We start from the raw sequence: 18,774 nt of genomic DNA on the forward strand, positions 1-18,774 counted from the left end.
GATTGGAACTCGGAGTGCCCGATTTCCAGTTCACTGATCAACCAAGCTGAGTTGAGGCACTGGCACTCTTCCAGGTTCTGGTCTACCTAGTCCCCAGCCAGATCTTGGCAAGACAGATCATCTGAGATGTGTTAATGAGCTGGCCTTTCTGATGCCCCTCCCCTCCACTCGACCATCAATTCACTTAATCCAATGATTCCCTTACTATTTTATTGGCCTGGGGTCACAAGTGCAAACCCATAAGCATACTGGCAGCATCCCCTACTCCTAAGAAACAACTAATTCATTCCATGGGTTTTCCATCTTCAAGCAGCTGTGAGTGTTGGCCACAAAGTTTTCTGCTTTCCAGCAGTTGACTGAGGCAGGTAAAATGAACTTTAGTTCTTAGTAAATAAGATTCGTTATTTATTGCATTATAATAATTATTTTACAGCCAGAGTGACTGAAGTAGGAGAAAGTGATTCATCCCTGAGGATCCATCAAGTCACGGCAAATTCCAAGAAATGCAACTCACCTTTTCTCCTGGCCCTTTTTCTGAATCCAGGGAAATTCTTTAAATATTTCCATAATTATCTTTCTATTACCACAGATTTTACAAGTTGGGAAAAAAACACAACTCTATTCCAGGCTCTGACTTAAAATGTCAAGTTTTGTGGATTTTTTAAAAAGCATCTTATATCACTGTACAGCTCTGATTTTCCCTCCATCAATTGTCAAACTTAAAAATAAAAAGGTTTGGGCCTCCCTGGTGGTGCAAGGGGTAAAGTCTCAGCATTATCAAGCTACTGCCAGACACTGCAGGATGAGTTTGACCCCTGGCCAGGGAAGTGACACACAAGGCACCTCAGACCTCTCCCGTCTCGCCCGCTGCGCCCCTCACCAGTGTATTTCAGTAGATCCGCCAGTTCTGTTCCCCACTCTGTCTCTGGTGAATCCTCTCACCCCCCACACCTCTGGCCTGTACCCCAGCTCTTGTATGCAAAAATAAATGAATCTAAAAAAATAGTTTTTTAAAAATAAAAATAAATAAAAAGGTTTAAGACCATTAAAACTTTTCATTGAAAAAGACTAATTTGTGGGTCTCCCCTGGTGGCGCAGGCAGTTGAACGCCGCGCTGTGAAGCTGTCCACAGCTTCTAAAGCGCTGGTTCGATCCTGGCCGGCCGGTGAGGGTCCCGCAGGGCACAGCAGACCTCTCCTGTCTCGCCTGCTGCTCCCCTCAGCAGTGTATTTCGTCAGTCTGCCTGTTCTGCTCCCTGCTCTGTCTCTGGTGAATCCTCTCATCCTCCTGCACATCTGGCCTGTACCCTGGTTCTTTTATAAATAAATGGATAGAGCTTTAAAAAAAAAAAAAGAAAAAAGACTAATTTGTGGGATATATAAAAATCAGAAGCAAAGAATTGTATTCTCAGCCTCCTTACTCAATTACACTTTTTAAAATTCAAATTAAAAACAACGTTCACTGCCTTGGCTTTCTCAAGGACAAAACAATAATTTTTTTCCTAAGTGATATGAAACTCTACATTTCTGCCACTCCCAGGGTTGGCCCATACATGGGGCTCATTCTCCAGAGGAGGGCTTCCCTTCAGTCCTAGGAAAACTGGTTCCTCACAGAGACTCCCCTCCATCCTGCAGAAGCTCTGCTGGAGCCCTGGAGCCCAGCCTAGGTGTGAACACGTCCACCAAAGATAATACCTACTGTCTGGACCGCAGGTGAGCAGCGCTGCTGCCAAATTCCTCCTTTAATGCTTTCATTTTCCCCTTGGCCATTCAATCATGAGCCTCCTGCTACTCCCTCTTTATCCCTGCAGACATCCTTATTCCTCTGAGCAAAAGTTTCTCCTGAGCTTAGCGCTGGGCTGTGCACTGTGCCTATCTAGAACAGGACCGAGAATCTTCCAGCATTTCAAAGGAAAGTCTATTCAAACCTTCTCACTTGGAAAGTTCCACGTGGGTAAGGGACACTCCCTGTCCACGTATGCAGTGACTTCACTCATACAAGGAGGAAATCTTACATCGCACGTCGGCTCTCATCCCAAAGTAACGCCCTGCACAGGCAGCCTCATTATGAAAAGGTTTCACAATGGGATATTTCACATTTTTTAGATAATTGGAGATAAAAGGGAATCTAGGAATAGATTCTTCTACTGCCCAGCAACTAACTATTATAATCCTGAACTCAATACTCTTTATTTTCCTAATAGTTTTTTTGTTTTGTTTTGTTTACTAACAGCCTATATACCATTAGTGAAGAAAGTGTAAAAGACACACACAAAATCCAAATGCCTACATTAAAATATCCTATTTAGCAGGGTAGGTCTCCTACTCAGTGTTCTTACCACAATGAAACGAAATGAAAATACCCAAGGTTAAAATGTCGTGACAACCAGCTCTAGAAAGGAGAAAAAGAGGGCAATCATCCCTACATTAAAAATTAGCTCCTAGGGCATGTTGCCTGGAATTTCATGTAATAATTTGTTTCTTTCCCCTTTATTTTAAACTTGTGTATACCTTTCCAAACTTTCTACTTCACCATTAGGTTATTTACACTCCCTTTTAATTAGGAATTTACTGGAAAATGCTTAGCAACTGGCTTTCTGGGGAATAGAAGCCCCACATTTCAGCATTTGCCTACTGATGTTAATACATAAATATTTACTAACCTAGATACAAGGCTGTTTCCAAGCTGCTAACATCACAACATGCTTGTAAAGTTCATGAAAATTTAACTATCAGTGTTAGTGGGTAAGAAGAACTGACTGCAACTTACAATTGCATTTAATTCACCAATCCTAAACCACAAGGTCTCTGAGGTTGCTTTTATTGGAGTCTTCATGCATTAAAGTTATGAAAGATAGAAAAGCAAGAAATTAGATCTTTAGACTGAAACTAGAGCTTTATCCATGAAACCACATTATTTGTCCTAAGATAGACATGAAAATGTCTGCCTGTCATCTTAACCAAGTCAAAGAGTGCCATCAGGGAAATGTGAAGGAGGCCATATGTACCACCTGTTATTTTAGACTTAGTTCCATTTCTTAAGGGGTTAAAGACAAGAAGAAAAGATTTTTCTTTAGTCAATCAGACATTGGGGATATTAGATAATTCTAGATAGTTTTTTAGACAATTATTTAGGTTAGGTATTTAGATAATTATTCATGGCATAATCTCCAATGCCTTACACAGTGCCTGGTGTGTATATGCTCAATAAATGCTTGTTGAAGAATTAAGTACATGAGATTTTATAAGGATGTCATAGAAACTGAAAGAAAGGGTTTCTAAAGACTGCCTCCCTCAAAAGTATAACATGATGGTAAGGAACAAATCTTCAAGAATGACGAGGTAGGGCCTCCCCAATGGCACAGTGGTTGAGCGCTGGGTTGCGAGCTGCCCGCAGCCTCTGCAGCGCCGGTTCGATCCCCGAGCGAGGGTCCCACATGGCGCGCAGACCTCTTCTGCCACCCATTGCTCCCCTCAGCAGTGTATTTCGTCAGTCTGCCTGCTCTGCTCTCCCCTCTGACTCTGGTGAATTCTCTTACCTTCCCACGCTTCTGACTGTACCCAGTGCTTGTATTAAAAAAAAAAAAAAAAAAAAAAAGAATGATGAGGTAAAAGCACATGCCAAAAGCAAATACACCATGCTAATGACCACATAACATGCTAGAAAAAAAACAAGGAAGTTGGTTTTCAGGGAGGCTACATTTCTCTCTATTGTGAAATTTCTTCTTTTAGTATGTATCACGAAGTTCCCCTTCCATACAGACCCAAAGAATTACCTAGCCAATCCTCTTCCTCAGTTCTTTCATTTTCAGTTTAGAACCAGAATTCTAGAGAGGTCTCCAGGTTTGTGTCCAAGTCATCACATCATCATCAGAAACAAACAAAACATTCTACCAGAACATGTGAAAGTCACAATGAAATACAACTGGCCAACCAAGTTGATTTCTCCGCGCATTTGTGAATGTTCTTGAATCTCTGTGTTGTGAGGAATAGAATCTTAAAATTTCCAACCTTACTTTCAAGAAATGGGTTGGGGAACAGCTGGACCTTCTCTGAAGAATGCTTCCCTTCTCAGTCCATGGATTCCACGTGGAACTTTCAGCAGAAGCCTCATCATTAAAATAACAAAATACCACCATATGTAATAATTGCCCTATTAATAATTAGTGATACCATCTCATAGCCAGAATCCATAAAGAAAGGGTTGTTATCCAAAATAATATTGTGTGTATGTACAAGAGACTCCTAGAAACTCACTAGTTCAGTAAGGATCTCAGAGATATCTGTTACTATCATGAAAATGGTGTATTTTGTGTCTGAAATTGTGCCTTAGTAGTTCAGGCACTTCTATCATTTAAAAGTTTTATTCTTGGCTGACCAATGGAATCCTGCTTTTTTCTTGGGAAAGACAAGTAAGTACATATGATGGGGCTATTTCACAAATCCAGTTTTGCATAGGCTACAACTACCAAAATGCAGAGAACCTGCAGGTTCTCTTTGAAATGCAGGGTTTCTTCTCAATGTTCTACCTCCCTCCTGTTCTCTCGTGCAGGTATTTGACCCACTTTATGGGAAGGAGGACAGAGACATTAACACGAAGCCCAAGGGAGAGGGTTGGCAGTAGGATCACCCCATTGCCAACGAGAGTGTTTAAGGGTGAGTACAAACTCATATAGGATGGAGACTGCTTCAGGAATGCAGTCATAATCACTGGGGGTCAGACTTCTTGGAAAAAGAAGAGCAAAAGCCATAGTGTCACCCCATGGACAGATGGTGTGAGCAGTAGCAGAGACAGTGTGCCACTGACCTTGTCTGGGGTATCCTGCCTTCTGAGGGGATACACAGGCAGATACTAATACTTTCAGGGTCAGGGGAAGAGAACAAATGTAAGTTCATGTACCTTATGTCTATATTTTTTAAAGTAATAAATCAAGAGTATAAACTATAAACTAAAATATTTTCTATTCTCCTACTATGACAAATGGGTCTTCATAAGGGCTTGAAATGTCTGTTTCAATTTATGTTTTTCAGACTCTTCTGTGTTCTGTGCTAAGCATGGGAAGATGGGGGGAATCCCAAACTTGCCCCATGACTTGTGTCCCTCCATTCCTTCTAAAAACTCTGTGACCACCCCAGATTCCTGTCCAAGCACGGTCCATCTGGCATTCCATCCTAGTCGCCCAGACTCTGGAAGAGGCAGAGCTATACCAGGGCAGATCCAGCCTTTGGGTGGGGAGTTGCGGAGGGAATAGGCACTCCCAGGCAGTCCAAATAGCTTGAGAATGCAGCAGGGATTCCAGAGTGTTGTGCATCTAGAGGGAAATAGAGGGAGTGGGGAAATGTGAACTCCAGGTTGGGACAACACTTGGCCCAGTAGACTTCTTCCATGGGGAGGGATGAAGCCAGAGTGTGATGAAGTGCATTTGCCCAAGGCAGCTGTGTCTCTTGCCCAGGCCTCAGGTCACCACTGGCGGGAAGGTTGGAGATCTCAGGGCCCACGAGAGGATGGACACAGCTTCCACTACTGCTTTTGATCCTCTCCCATCCTCACCTGATCTTGGTTTGCAGATGTATGAGGTTTAATCCTGACTGGCCCTGGTTATATCCTTGTGACACTTGAAGAAAGCAGAAGGGTTTGGATTCAACAGCCCTAAAGCATCCTAATTTCTCCCTAACTTTTAATTCCAGAAGACATTAAGAGCTGGAGAGAAATCAGGAATGCCTTAGACTGTTGTTGAAATTGTGTCTCTTCCTTTTTCCTTTGGTTATTCTAAAACACTATAACCCCCTTCACTGTGGTTCCACCATCTTGGTCTCCTTCAGTGTTGTCTTAATCCTAAACCAGTTGCCTTTCATTTCTAAACAACCTTAAATTGGAGGTCAAATCACACCTAGTAAGCACTGAAAAATCCTTCTACCCCATATCTGAGTTCAAGCCCCAACATACATGCTTCCTTAGGGAATAGGGATATTTTATGAGCCCCAATAATTAGCTTCTCTTGACTTCAAGGTTCTACAGATAATAGAAAACTGGACAATATGCCTGAAACTCATGCAAATGCTGATTATTTGGGGGAGAAATTCCTCTGTTTGGATGGCTGAAATCCAATCCCCAGCAAATGGGAAGATGAGAGGTTAATACGAATGCTTGTAGTGTAAAAGACCTTATCCTCTTGTTCTTCTGCAGAGGCTGAAAGTGTTTTTCTTGAGACCAAGAAAGATAATTATATTTGCTTCAATGCTGGACCCAATCCAGCCTCCTCATAGTCCCCACCTGCCTAAAAGAAAGTGGGGGGAGGAGGTGTCTGCATATAATAAAGCTAAGGTCCCATTGCTCTAGGACATTGTCGTATATGGTATTTTCATTTACAAAGTGCTTTTAACCTTTCACCCATCAATCTCCACTTGGCCTGCCTGTAATGGCATCACATGTACAAACATGTGGCTCCCTGCAGCTGGAAGCTTCTTGTTAACCAAGGTTTTCTCCAGGCTCCGTTCACAGTCAGGTCTAGAGTGTTTTCATTCTTTTCCTGCCACTATTTTTGATTGTTTTCTGTCCCATTATCATTTCATCAGATGTACAGAGAGAGTAGATAGAAGTCAAAGCACTCAGCTGGCAGGTTTGTGCATTAACTCTCAATTGCACTATTCTGATTGGTTACAATTTAGAAAAAAAGAAACAATAAAGCAAAACAAAACCAAGTAAGGATGGAGCCCTCTTTCTCTTTTTCAGAGCTCAGAGATATCTGTCTACAAAAGAATACAAAACGCAGCACTCATTTTTGGTTTCTTTCTCTAAAACGTAGCTTCCATTGCTGACTTTCCACTTAACATTCCGTTCCTCTGAAGTCCTTGCTCCCCTTCTGTTAATGACAACAGCAGGCTTAAGACCTCAGAGGGCAAGGCCTCAGCTCCTCCCTCACTTGACTCTGCACATCAATCAGCTCTGAGAAGCCACCGGGTGAAATGGCTCTCATCTTCCTTCCAGCTCCACAATCACTCAGGCCTTGGGCGCCGACAACCTAATGGCTTCAGCAGCTCCCTGATGTCTGTGCCCAAGTCCTGCCCTGCAAGCTCATACCAAAGTGTCCTTTCCCAGCTTTCTGCTTCCCCGCTCATTTTTAGATTTTAGTGGCCACATTCCCTGGTTGGGCATTCAGGGGTCCTTTCGATCAGTTCTAACCGAACTTTCCAATCTCAGAAGTGCTATGTACATGTAGGCTGGTTCTGACTCCTGCAGTAGAGATCCCACAACAGTAGAAACAAAACTTTCCTGACAAATACCCACCTACTTTTGTTGAGCATTTTTTCCCATGACATTTGTATCCCATAACTCCCGGACTCACTGTTAAATGTAGACCAAGTTGTTGCCCATGGCCTATGCTGGCAGCCCTGGGCAAGTGAGATTCTGGAAGCTCACAAAGCAAGATGCACTACTTCTAGCAATAGAAGTATTGCCTCACCTATCTCAGGTAGGAGAACTCTCAGGTACTTGTTTTATGTGGTGCGTGGTCTTAGGCTCTGCTTCTGGGGGCACCCAAACCAAGGGAATCACAGACAGACACACATACACACACATGCATGCACACACATGATACTGCTCTTTAATGCCTGCTTCCCCTTCCCTTTCCCCAGCTCCACTCTCCTACTGATTCCCCTGAGATCACCTCCCAATAAATGACTTGTACTTCAATCCTTGTCTAGGACTCACTACTTCTCTCTCTTAGGAAATCTACTCAGCTAGTACTGAGTTTACAATTAATGTAAATATTTTTGCAATGTAAAATCCAGCAAAGATGCATAAACATATTTTAATGAAAATTTGCATTTTCCTGTAGATAATCAATATCTTTTGTGAACTCAAGGAATATCATCCAGCTAAAAGCAATTTAAAAAATTGAAAATGATGTTAGCAAATTGTTGCAAATTTGTAAAAACTGAAAGACTTATTTGAAAATTTGTAAATAAGTTAAATTATATTATTCATTGCAACTTAGAGAATCCCCCACCCCCTTTTTTTAGTTCAGCCTTTATAAAATAAATTCTAAGACCAAGAGGTATCACCAAACACTTAATCCTCCCAGGATACCATGTACTCCGGTCCAACTCTATTCCCATCTGACCACAATTAAAGTTTTATGAAAATCCCCTATTTTTTCCCTCCTTTTAACCCTTTGCTTGTTTCTCCATGGTAATTAGCAACTAACCCCATAATATAAACTGGCCCTTGAGTCAGTAAAGAGCTTTTATGGTGTAACAGAAAACCCAATTCTAATTGGCTTAAAAATAAATGGTAATTTCTCTCTTTTGATACGTAAAATTTCAATTGTGTTACAATAGAGCCTGTGGAAGTATTAAGAATTTTGCACAATTACCGTTACAATTCAATTTACTAAATACAAGAAATCATTTGGGTTTTATATTTTCAGTTAAATCTTGAACTGAGATAGAATATTTTTTTAAAAATTATAATATTAATTCAGTCCTTGTTAGCATACCACATTTAAATAAATGTCAGATTTATGGCAAACAGTCCAAATATGATACAGACATTTCTTAATGTTACCATATTGTTCACAAGTGATATTTGCAACTCTTATGGTTGGATGTAGAATAGTAATAAGCAGTTATTTCTCCTTATAGATCAATAATTGCAAGAGGGGTATAGTGGAGAAACTATACAACACCTTAACCAAGTAATCAAAATTAATGTCCCAAGGGAGGGCAAACATATGCTGTGATCCTCCAGAGGTGATGCCCTGAGAGGACACAACATCAGCTACATAACATCATCCCTATCAACAGGGAGTGTGAGACCTGACTCTAATCACCAGGAAACATCAAATACACCCCAATCCAGGGCTGGCTGTGATTCTATAAAAACATCAATGTCATAAAAACACAAAGAAAGGCAGAAAAATCTTTCCAAACTAAAAGAGAATCAAAAAGATCTGAATTCCCCCAAATCACATATGATCCTGGACTGGAGAAACATGATACAGAGGACAGCATAGGGAAAATTCAAAAATCGGAATCTAAAGATTAGGTAAAAGTACCTATCAATGATTAAGCTCCAGGCTTGGAGGATAGGACCATGGGAAGGTAAGAAGCACCCCTATTTTAAGGAACCACATGTGAAGTTGTAAGTGGTAAAGGGCCATGATGTCTGCAACTTGCTTTCAACTGGTTCAAGAATGATACAGCAAAATGGGGCTACATGGTACAAATCCTGAATCCCCATACATGACAAACAGGAGTTCTCTAAACTACCTTGCAACTTCTCTGGGAGTTTGAAATTATTTCAGAATAAATGTTTAAAAGTCACTAAACAGTAAAAGTGATGAAGGAATCCAGTGTTTCCGCGATTCCAAAGAGGCTCTTCCGCTGTTGTCTTCAGTTCCTGGTTCTGCCTGTGAAATGGATGTCCTCACAACCCTACACCAACAAATCTAGATACAAGTTAACGCCCTCAGAAAGTGAGGGAGTCCTTTCCTAGAGACCCTTTCCTCAAGTTTGAGAAATGCTGCTCTAAGATACAAAATCTTATCAAGATGCTCCCAACACTTAGGACAGAACATCCAAATTCTGATGCAGTGTTAACTCCACGGTCTTCCCCAATTTAACTCAAATTTTTATTTCCACTCAGACGTCTCCAATGAACCCTTCCTTACTTGCCACACCTTTGCATCTCTGCAAGTCTCTATTTAAAATGCCCCCCCCCCCCCCGCAGGTCTCAGCGCTTAATGCCTAGGCCCAGGGGTTAAGTCTCAGCGCTCTCACTGCTATGGCCTGAGTTTGATCCCTAGCCAGAGAGCTAACCCACATGGCACAGCAGACTTCTGTCTCACTGCTGCTCCCCTCAGCAGTGTTATTTTAGTAAATCCGCCAGTTCTGCTCCCCACTCTGTTTCTGGTGAATCCTCTCTCTCACATACACACACCCCTCGCACCTCTGACCTACACCCCAATTCTTCTACATACATACGTACATAAAATGCCCCCCCCACTCACTTGGTAAATACTCAGCTCAAGGATCATATCTATGCAGTCTCCCCCACCCACCATGAAGCCTTCCTCTTCTGGGTGCACTTGCACCCCAACTAATGGCCTCCCATGACATTGTAATTCCACATCTCCATTTATCACCCATTGCTACCACAGAGCAGGACCCCGCAAGTTGTCTAAAGTTAGTGTAGACAGCTTTACCTACTAAATGTGTGTGACTGCATAGCTATATCAGCAGGTATAGCCCAGCTGATACCACAAGCTTCCTGGCCCAGTAAAAGCTTGTGGAATGAATTCATGAGTGAATCTGTGATACTACTTACAAAATAGTGCCGGACCCTAAGTAATTCACTAAAATAAGATGTTATTCATCTTATATTCAATAAAATAAATCTTACTGAGTTTGGGTATTTCACTCCATGAAGGAAAATTACCCTGTTATTCAACCCATATGGAACTACTGAGAAACTCATAATTTAGCCAATACATGGAAAGTGCATATGTTCTAATTTCCTGTTTTCCTCTGCAAGGCCACTGTCCCAGGCTGGGTCAGGGCATGTGTGATTTGTGGCTCAGCAGTCTTGGCTCAGAAGACAGACTATGGTCATTTTATGCGGGAAAGTGAGGAAACCTCAGCAAAGCCACACTATACAAATATCCCATCACCAACACAGCGGGACAGGCGCACTCAGAAACCACCGGAAGCCCCACCCAGCGTTGGTTCTCATCCTAGAACTGACTGAGCACCAGGGCGCCCGGTGCCAGACATGTGGACACTGATGGCTTTTGCAGGCCCCAGCCATACAGCAGGCTGCTGATGCTGCCCTTTCTTGGACCACAAAAATGCCTTGAAACTTATAGAGCAGACCGCCTCACCTAGTCAGAGTAATTTGGGAGCCATCACCAAGAAGGTCTAAATACCCCCTTTTGATTTACCCCTCATTTTTAGTCAAATCGTTAACTCTTAAAAAATCTCCCACTGCAGAGCAATGTGGAGGACACCACCTTAACTAGCCACCAGTGACCCATCTCTCATGCCCCCTATTATTAGCACTGAGTAGAAAGCAGTGTCATTTCTGTGCTATTCCCCTAATGGGTGCAAGCCCTTAATCCAACTTGTAAGGAGCATCGGAAAAACTAAACTGAAGGTCACTCTACAAAAATGATCATAAGTTCTTCAAAAATGTCAAGGTCTTGAATGGCAAAGAAAGGCTGAAGACCCATTTCAGATCGAAGATGTCTAAAGAGAAATGACAACTAAATGTAATGCATGATCTGTCCTAGATTGGATCCTGAATATAAAAACAAAAGTGCATTAAGTGGCATTAGTGGAACAATTGTTGAAACTGGAATGTAGACTGTAGATTAAAATACCATATCAGTGTTAAATTTCCTGACTTTGCTAACTCTATTGTGGTGACTCAGATTATGTCCTTGTTCTTAACAACACTCACGTATTAAGTAGTGCAGAGACATACACGCACAGAGAAGAGAGGGGGGCAATGATAGTACAAATGTGGTAATATGTTAAAATTTTATCATAATGGAAAAATAGCACATAGTACTCTGTACTATATCAGCGACCCTGGTAAGTTTAAAGTTGTTTCAGATTTTCAAAGTATATTTCACTCCCTCATATAAAATTAAATAAAATGTGATTCTTAATGACAATTCAATGTTTTTGAACAGCTTGCCATGCGACATTGGAAAATGTTTAAACAGAAAGAGCAGGAAAATGCTAATGTAGTTCATCAATTGTCCAAAATAAGTGAGTCTGGCAGCATAATTTGATGTGCTAGAGTTTTCTAAGACTTGGAATTTGATATAAAATGAATTTATTCATGGATGTATATTTTAATTTATTTATGTAAATTTATGATATGCAAAAAAGTTAGCTAGTACTACACACCCCTATACTCATCAGCTTTGTGGATTCCACACTTCTCCATCATTTCCTCTTCTCCCTCTCAAAAGTACATGGATTCTAAGTGTGTTCATCATCCCATATATTTCTTTATAGTTTGCTACATGTGTATTTTGAGTCATTGTATTTTATTCAAATATAACTTTAAAAAATAAAACTGTAGGGCATCCCTGGTGGCACAGGAGGTTGAGCGCAGCGCTGTGAAGCTGCCCGTAGCCTCTGCAGTGCCGGTTCGATCCCCGCCAGCCACAGAGCTACCCACATGGTGCGGCATACTCTCTTGTCTCGCCTGCTACTCCCCTCAGCAGTGTATTTCTGTCAGTCTGCCTGTTCTGTTCCCCACTCTGTCTCTGGTGAATCCTCTCACCACCCCCCACATCTGGCCTGTACCCTGGTTCTTGTATAAATAACTAAATCTTTTTTTAAAAAAAGAAAACTGTATTAAAAATCATATAAATTCTGGAAGACCCTTGAAGAATATGAGGGTCCCAGGGACCATAGTTTTAGAACCACTGGCTAAGCTGATCTTTCAGGCTCTTCAGAGCTATTTATTTATCCAGTAGCATGATCCTACATCCCTGGTAAGTTACTTAAATAACAAGACTAAAATCCATAAAATACATGTCATAGCATACACCCAAACATGCTGAAACTAGAAAATAACTAGTTTATAATTGTGATTGTATATCTCTTCCCAACTCTGCCTTCTCTGACATCCCATTGGTAATTTGAAATTCACCATAGTTGGAGTATTTATACCATGGAAATACACAAATGCTACAATATGAGGGTGTTTAAACATTTACAGCAAGCCATGGAGTGCACCTAGCTCCCAGGTACCTTTGATGAAAAGGACAAGTTTTCCAGATAGTCTTTCAGATTCTCAAGTGAGAAGACGAAGAATTAAAGCTTGCTAAGATTTCATAACCCAGCTAAGCTGGTATGTAACATGTTAAGGTGACTCTAGATAAAAATATAAGAAAAACTGTCCAAAATATCAGATATAATCACCCAAATATAACTACAAATTATATTTCACCAGTAGAGAAAAACTCCAAGGATTATATTTAATCTATAGGGTGGAAACCAGTTTCACATCCAAGTGAGAGAGTTTATTTCAGCATCCTTGGTTTGAACTTATTATATATGCATCAGTCGCTATACCTACTGAGAGTTAAGTTGGCCATTCTTGTCGAAGTATTCCTAGTGGGTGAAATAAATCCTGAAGACACGTTCATCATTTGTGTGTAGGAGAGCTATATTTTTAAAACTCTTTAATGATTGTACTTTAACAAAGACAATGTGGAACTAAAGAATTCATTCCTGTTTTCTTCTTGTCAAATTTAGGGACATCAGCCTGGATCAGGAGATGCTTGTAAAAGTCAGAAGGAAAGATTCAAAGCACACCAGATTGGATGAACTGGTTGCCTGTTCACCAAAGCCAAGCTGCATGGTCCTTGAACTTAACCAAGTCTGGTCATAATAAGAAGCAGGAGAATCTTAACCACAAACAGATAGATGTTTTGCCAAAAATTTGGTGCCTCCCTAGGCAAACTTGACCAACAACTTTATGAAAGTTCAGCTGTTAACTCCCTACTCTAGAAAAAAGGACATGAACCCTGCATATTAAACCATGCCACTCAGGACAGCCCAAAGCCAGGGTGACAGCAGTAACTTTCTGCTTTTGTTATAAACCAGTGGGGTTTTGATGTTATCATCCCACCACCACCGCCAGGAGCTTTGTAGACACTTTTTTCCCTAATTGACCCCTCCATTAAATTAAATTTTTTTTTAAAGATTTATTTATTTATTTATACAAGCACTGGGTACAGTCAGAAGTACGGGAGGGTGAGAGAATTCACCAGAACCAGAGTTGGGAAAGAACAGGCGGACTGACAAAATACACTGCTGAGGGGGCAGCGGGCGGCAGGAGAGGTCTGCGTGCCATGTGGGACCCTCCTCCGGTGGCCGGGGAGCAGCCAGGGATCGAACTGGTGCGACAGAGGCCGCGGGCAGCTTCGCAACCCAGCGCTCAACCGCTGTGCCACCAGGGGAGGACCTAAATTAAATTTTTATAGCATAAATACACTGTATATTTATTTACTTATATACAGACATAGGTATGAAATTGTGCTTTATATATAAAAAGACAAAATATTTTTGCAACCTCCCCTGCCACAACTCCCAATTTCCTGCCCCTTTGGAACCAGTCTAGTCCCTGTTGAGAATACATATTGTAACATTTTAAACTGCGCTCTCTCACAATCTTTTTTTTTTTTTTTAAAGATTTGTTTATTTTTACACAAGAGCTGGGGTATAGGCCAGAGGCGCGGGAGGGTGAGAGGATTCACCAGAAACAGAGTGGGGAACAGAAAAGGCAGACAACCGAAATACACTGCTGAGGGGAGCAGTGGGCGCAACAGGAGAGGTCTGCTGTGCCATGTGGGACTCTCCCTGGCTGGCCAGGAATTGAACCAGCACTGCAGAGGCTGCGGACAGCTTCACAATGCGGCGCTCAACTGCCTGCAACACCAGGGAGGCCCTCTCTCACAATCTTTCATGCCCACACAGGGCCGCTCTCTGCAGCCTGGAAACAACCAGAGTGTAGAGAGAAGACAGGCCTCCACCTACGACGTGAGCACCTTTGCTTTCTACTGATGAAGAATGTTCAGTAATAGCAAAAAAAAAAAAAAAAAAAAAAAAAAAACTCCCATTTGCAGCAACATGGATGGAGCTAGAAGGAATTATGCTCAGTGAAATAAGTCAGAGAAAAAAGAAAAGTATTGGATGTTTCACTTATAGCAGGAATATAGGAGAACCAAATAAGACAATGTAAAAAAAAATAATAACAATACAAAACACAACAAAACAAAAACAGACAGTTATAAATCAGAGACATACTGCAGGGGAGGGGGAGGGAGAGGGCTCAGAGGGAGGGAGGGAGGAGCACAGGGGTCTGTGGTGATGGTGCACTGGTGCATTGGGGAAGGAAATTCTATGGGGACTACACATGGGGGAGAGGGGAGAAGCAAATATTGTTTAAAAATGAACAATGATGTAAAAAAATAAATAAAAATAAATGTGAAAAAAAACAAAAACAATTCCCAAGTTCTTGCCAGATGCGAGGTACTGAGCAAAGCATTTTTGCAAACCATGTCTTAGTCCTTTTGGAGCAGCTATAACAAAATATCACAGGCTGGTGGTTTATAAACTATAGAGATTTATTTTTCACAGTTCTGGAGACTGAAAGTTGGAGATGAAGGTGCCCTGTGGTCAAGTGAAGGCTCTCTTACTAGTTGCAGACTTTGCATTGTGAGCCCCCCTGGAGGAAGGGGCAAAGGAGATCTGCTGTCTCTCTTTTACAAAAGCACTAATCCCATTCCTGAGGGTTCCATCTTCATGACCTAAATGGCTCCCAAAGTCCCCACCTCCTAGTAATACCCTCACCTTGAGTATTAGGATCTCAACAAGTAGTGGGGGCAGGGCACAAACACTCAGACCATCTAGTTTGGATTTCCCCAGGAGCAAATCTCAAGACAAGAATTACAGGACCAATAATTTCTAGGGGACACAATCCCAAGAAATGTTGGTAGATGAATGAAGAATGAAGGAGGGAATGGGGGATAGTTTTCAAGTTACCTATCACTGTGAACTTAAGTTTGATCTCACAAGGACTCTCTGGCAGTGTCAAACACAGCCTCAGAGTGATCCCATCTGGAAGAGTGAGGAGTTGGGGTATTAAAATATACACCAATTCCCAACAGTTCTTGGTTGTGGGCTGCATACAAAAGGCATTAGTTTTCAGTACTCTTTTGAGAGAAAGAGTCAAATACTAGAAGCAGGCTGGTTTGAACTGAAATAAAGTCCAGCAGTACAAGGCTGGGTCACCTATATGTCTCACATAATTCTCACAAGATGCTGAAAAGCTGACCTCTTAATTAACCTGAATTTTATAGCTGCGGAAATGAGGTGTAAAGATGTGAAATAGGGCCTCCCACGGTGGTGCAGGCGGTTGAGTGCAGCTCTGTCAAGCTATCCACAGTCTCTGCAGCACCAGTTCATCCCGGCCAGGCAGCGAGGGCCTCACATGGTGCAGCAGACCTCTCCTGTTGCGCCCACTGCTCCCCTCAGCAGTGTATTTTGTCAGTCTGCCTGTTCTGTTCCCTGCTCTGTCTCTGGTGAATCCTCTCACCCTCCCATGCATCTGGCCTGTACCCCAGTTCTTGTATAAATAAATAAATCTTTAAAAAAAAAGATGTGAAATAATGTTCCCAAGGTCAACAGGGAGTAAGTGGTAAAGATAAGAGATGACTCCATAAGTTATATACCTAGTATCACATTGTATATTTATTCTGCCACTCCTTTCAACACACATGGTGCTCTTCTTCATTGTTCCTATTTGAACTGATTCAATAAGTTGATAAAACTCATATGAGATAGTGTTCATCATACATAAGTCCACTTTATATAAATTTTTATATAAAGTTGGCAAGTAAGGGAAGGATCTAGGGAAAATTATATGAGCTGAATTTTCAAATTTTTGAGTTTAAGTTCCCAGTAGGACATCTATGGGAAGGTTCTGGAGGCAGGTACATCAAGGAATCTGATCCTTGAGGGTGGAATAAGTGCTCTAGATATAACTGTAGGAACTGTCAGCATGACCTGTGTTATAGAATGAATTTTGTCCAAGTCACATGTCAAAGCCCTAAATCCCAATATCTCAGAATGTGGTTGTTTTTGGAGACAGGACCTTTAATGAGATAACTGAGTTAAACTGAAGCTGATTCAAGCTGACCAGTGTTCTTATAAGAGGAGATTAGGACATACAGGAAGATCCTTCAGGAATGTGCCCACACAAAGGAGAGACCATGTAAAGAGGCAGCAAAAGAGTGTCATCTGCAAACCAAGGCAAGAAACCTCAGGATTCAGGTTTTTTTTTTTTTTTTTTTGATGGTATCTTTTTTTTTTAATAGAGGCATGTTTTTATTTATTTGTTTGTTTGTTTGTTTGTTTTTGTTTTGTTTATACATGCACTGGGTACAGTCAGAAGCGCAGGAGGGTGAGAGAATTCACCAGTCAGAGCGGGAGGCAGAGGAGGCAGAAGGACCAAAGTACACTGCTGAGGGGAGCAGCGGGCGGCAGGAGAGGTCTGCGCGCCATGTGGGACCCTCCTCCGGTGGCTGGGGAGCAGCTGGGGATCGAACTGGCGCCGCAGAGGCCGCGGGCAGCTTCGCAACCCAGCGCTCAACCGCTGTGCCACCGAGGAGGCCCAGGATTCAGTTCTGCCAGCGCCTTCATCTTCAACTTCCATCTTCCAGACCTGTGTCTAAACTAATCTCTCTGTGGCATTTTGTTATGGAGTCCTAGGAGACTTAAACAACATAGCAATATTGTCATGGGATAGAGCTACCTACATAGAAGCCAAGAGAAGGTTTAATTTCAAGATACTATGACTCTTTAATGGAGCCAGTGCTGCAAAATGGAAGAGACAAGGACTGAACAATATTTGCTGAGTGTAGCAACAGGAAAGAAGAGCCAAAGAAATGGGAAGAAAATAGGAAAAACTGGCATTTTATACATATTATCTTATTTGATCCTCCTGTCAATCTTACAATAGAGGTATCATATTACCTATTAATTTACAATAAATAAGTGGTAGAACCAGGTATGCTTGACACCCAAGAGTCCTGTCTTTCTACTATACCATGCTCATCTTTCCTGAAGGCTCAAGGGCATCTCTGCATCCTCATTCAACCCACCTTCTTAGAAATTAACTGGCTACTCCCCATCTTGTTCCTGCCAATTGCTTTCTCAGGAGATTCAGCTCCTTTCCTATCATCCCAATATTTTAAGGATAAAGTTGGAATGGCCTGGCATAAAGGTATGTTCTCACTGTCTAACTATTCTGTCTTGCTAGGAAAACCTGACAGCCCCCAGACGCTAGACACCATCTCCCAAGTCCTGGGTCTCAATTCAGCTGCTGCTGCCTGATCTCATCCCACTTTGGACATAAGCTTCTGTCCAGAGTTTACTGTAGTCACGCCTTCTTCCTGCATGTCCTGTGCCTCCTGCCAACTCCCACTTGGCTCTAGTCCCCACTGCATGGGCAGTTGCATCCAGGCTCTGCCAGGGTCTCATTATGAAAAACAGACCCAAACATTTACCCTGGACTGTAGGAAAACAGATGAGATCATGGAATTATTGACATTGATCTTTTTTTTAGGAAAACTTATAGAGAATGGGGGAGAAGTCAGAGAGTTAGGAATGGCTAAATGTTATTCCATGTGGAGGTTTTATTTCCAGAATATGGTCAAGAAAGATGAAGAAACCCATTATTAAGATGCTGGACTTTGAGCATATTAAGTAAAATGATGGCTACTAGACATTACCATGATATCCCTTAGACATGAACATTTTTGACATTTTTAATGTGTTTAGGCAATAAATCATGAGCCTTGAACATGGAAGAGTTTAATTTTATGAGGGAGTTTGACAAGACTCACAAAATACTCTAATAGTTACAATGTGGGCTGCATAGCAATAGTTAATTGTCTGGTCACCCACCCCAAAGCCTCTGGAATACATCATTTCTTTCAGATCCTTGGACCAAAAATCTGTCATTGTTGGGCTTCTTTCTGCTTCAAAATATTCTGCAAATCTGCAGGCCTCATCTTCCTAACTTAACCTCTGCCTCAACTAGATTTAGCCTGAGCTGATCTTGATGCTTCCTATTCAAGAAAACACATTGATTTGGCATGCAATGACCTTGTAAGAGAAACAGGTATAAGACAAGGGGAATTAAGTGCAGGCAATGTTTTCTTAAATAGGACAAAAAAAAGTAACAAAA

The 18,774-nt window shown here is 41.7% G+C and overlaps 1 protein-coding gene and 1 long non-coding RNA gene across 6 annotated transcripts in view; one reads left to right on the forward strand and one right to left on the reverse strand.

The window, feature by feature from the left end:
- RIN2 (Ras and Rab interactor 2) overlaps positions 1-18,774 on the reverse strand; it is a 219,442-nt gene that overhangs the window by 112,739 nt on the left and 87,929 nt on the right. The window contains exon 1 of one of the 5 annotated variants that reach the window (XM_037493986.2): positions 3,776-3,833. The exons of the other annotated variants lie outside the window; for them this stretch is intronic. The gene's annotated coding sequence lies outside the window, so the exon portion shown is untranslated. Of the gene's footprint in view, positions 1-3,775; positions 3,834-18,774 lie in introns of those variants that run through there. 5 annotated transcript variants of the gene reach the window in all.
- LOC119232133 (uncharacterized) lies at positions 3,888-13,694 on the forward strand. Its single transcript, XR_005122008.2, has 3 exons — positions 3,888-4,411; positions 4,552-4,655; positions 13,275-13,694. It is a non-coding gene; the product is annotated as an uncharacterized LOC119232133 (long non-coding RNA).

The sequence above is a fragment of the Talpa occidentalis genome, unplaced genomic scaffold, assembly GCF_014898055.3.
Source record: "Talpa occidentalis isolate TD23 unplaced genomic scaffold, MPIMG_talOcc4v2.1 talOcc4.10, whole genome shotgun sequence".
Lineage (NCBI taxonomy): Eukaryota > Metazoa > Chordata > Mammalia > Eulipotyphla > Talpidae > Talpa > Talpa occidentalis.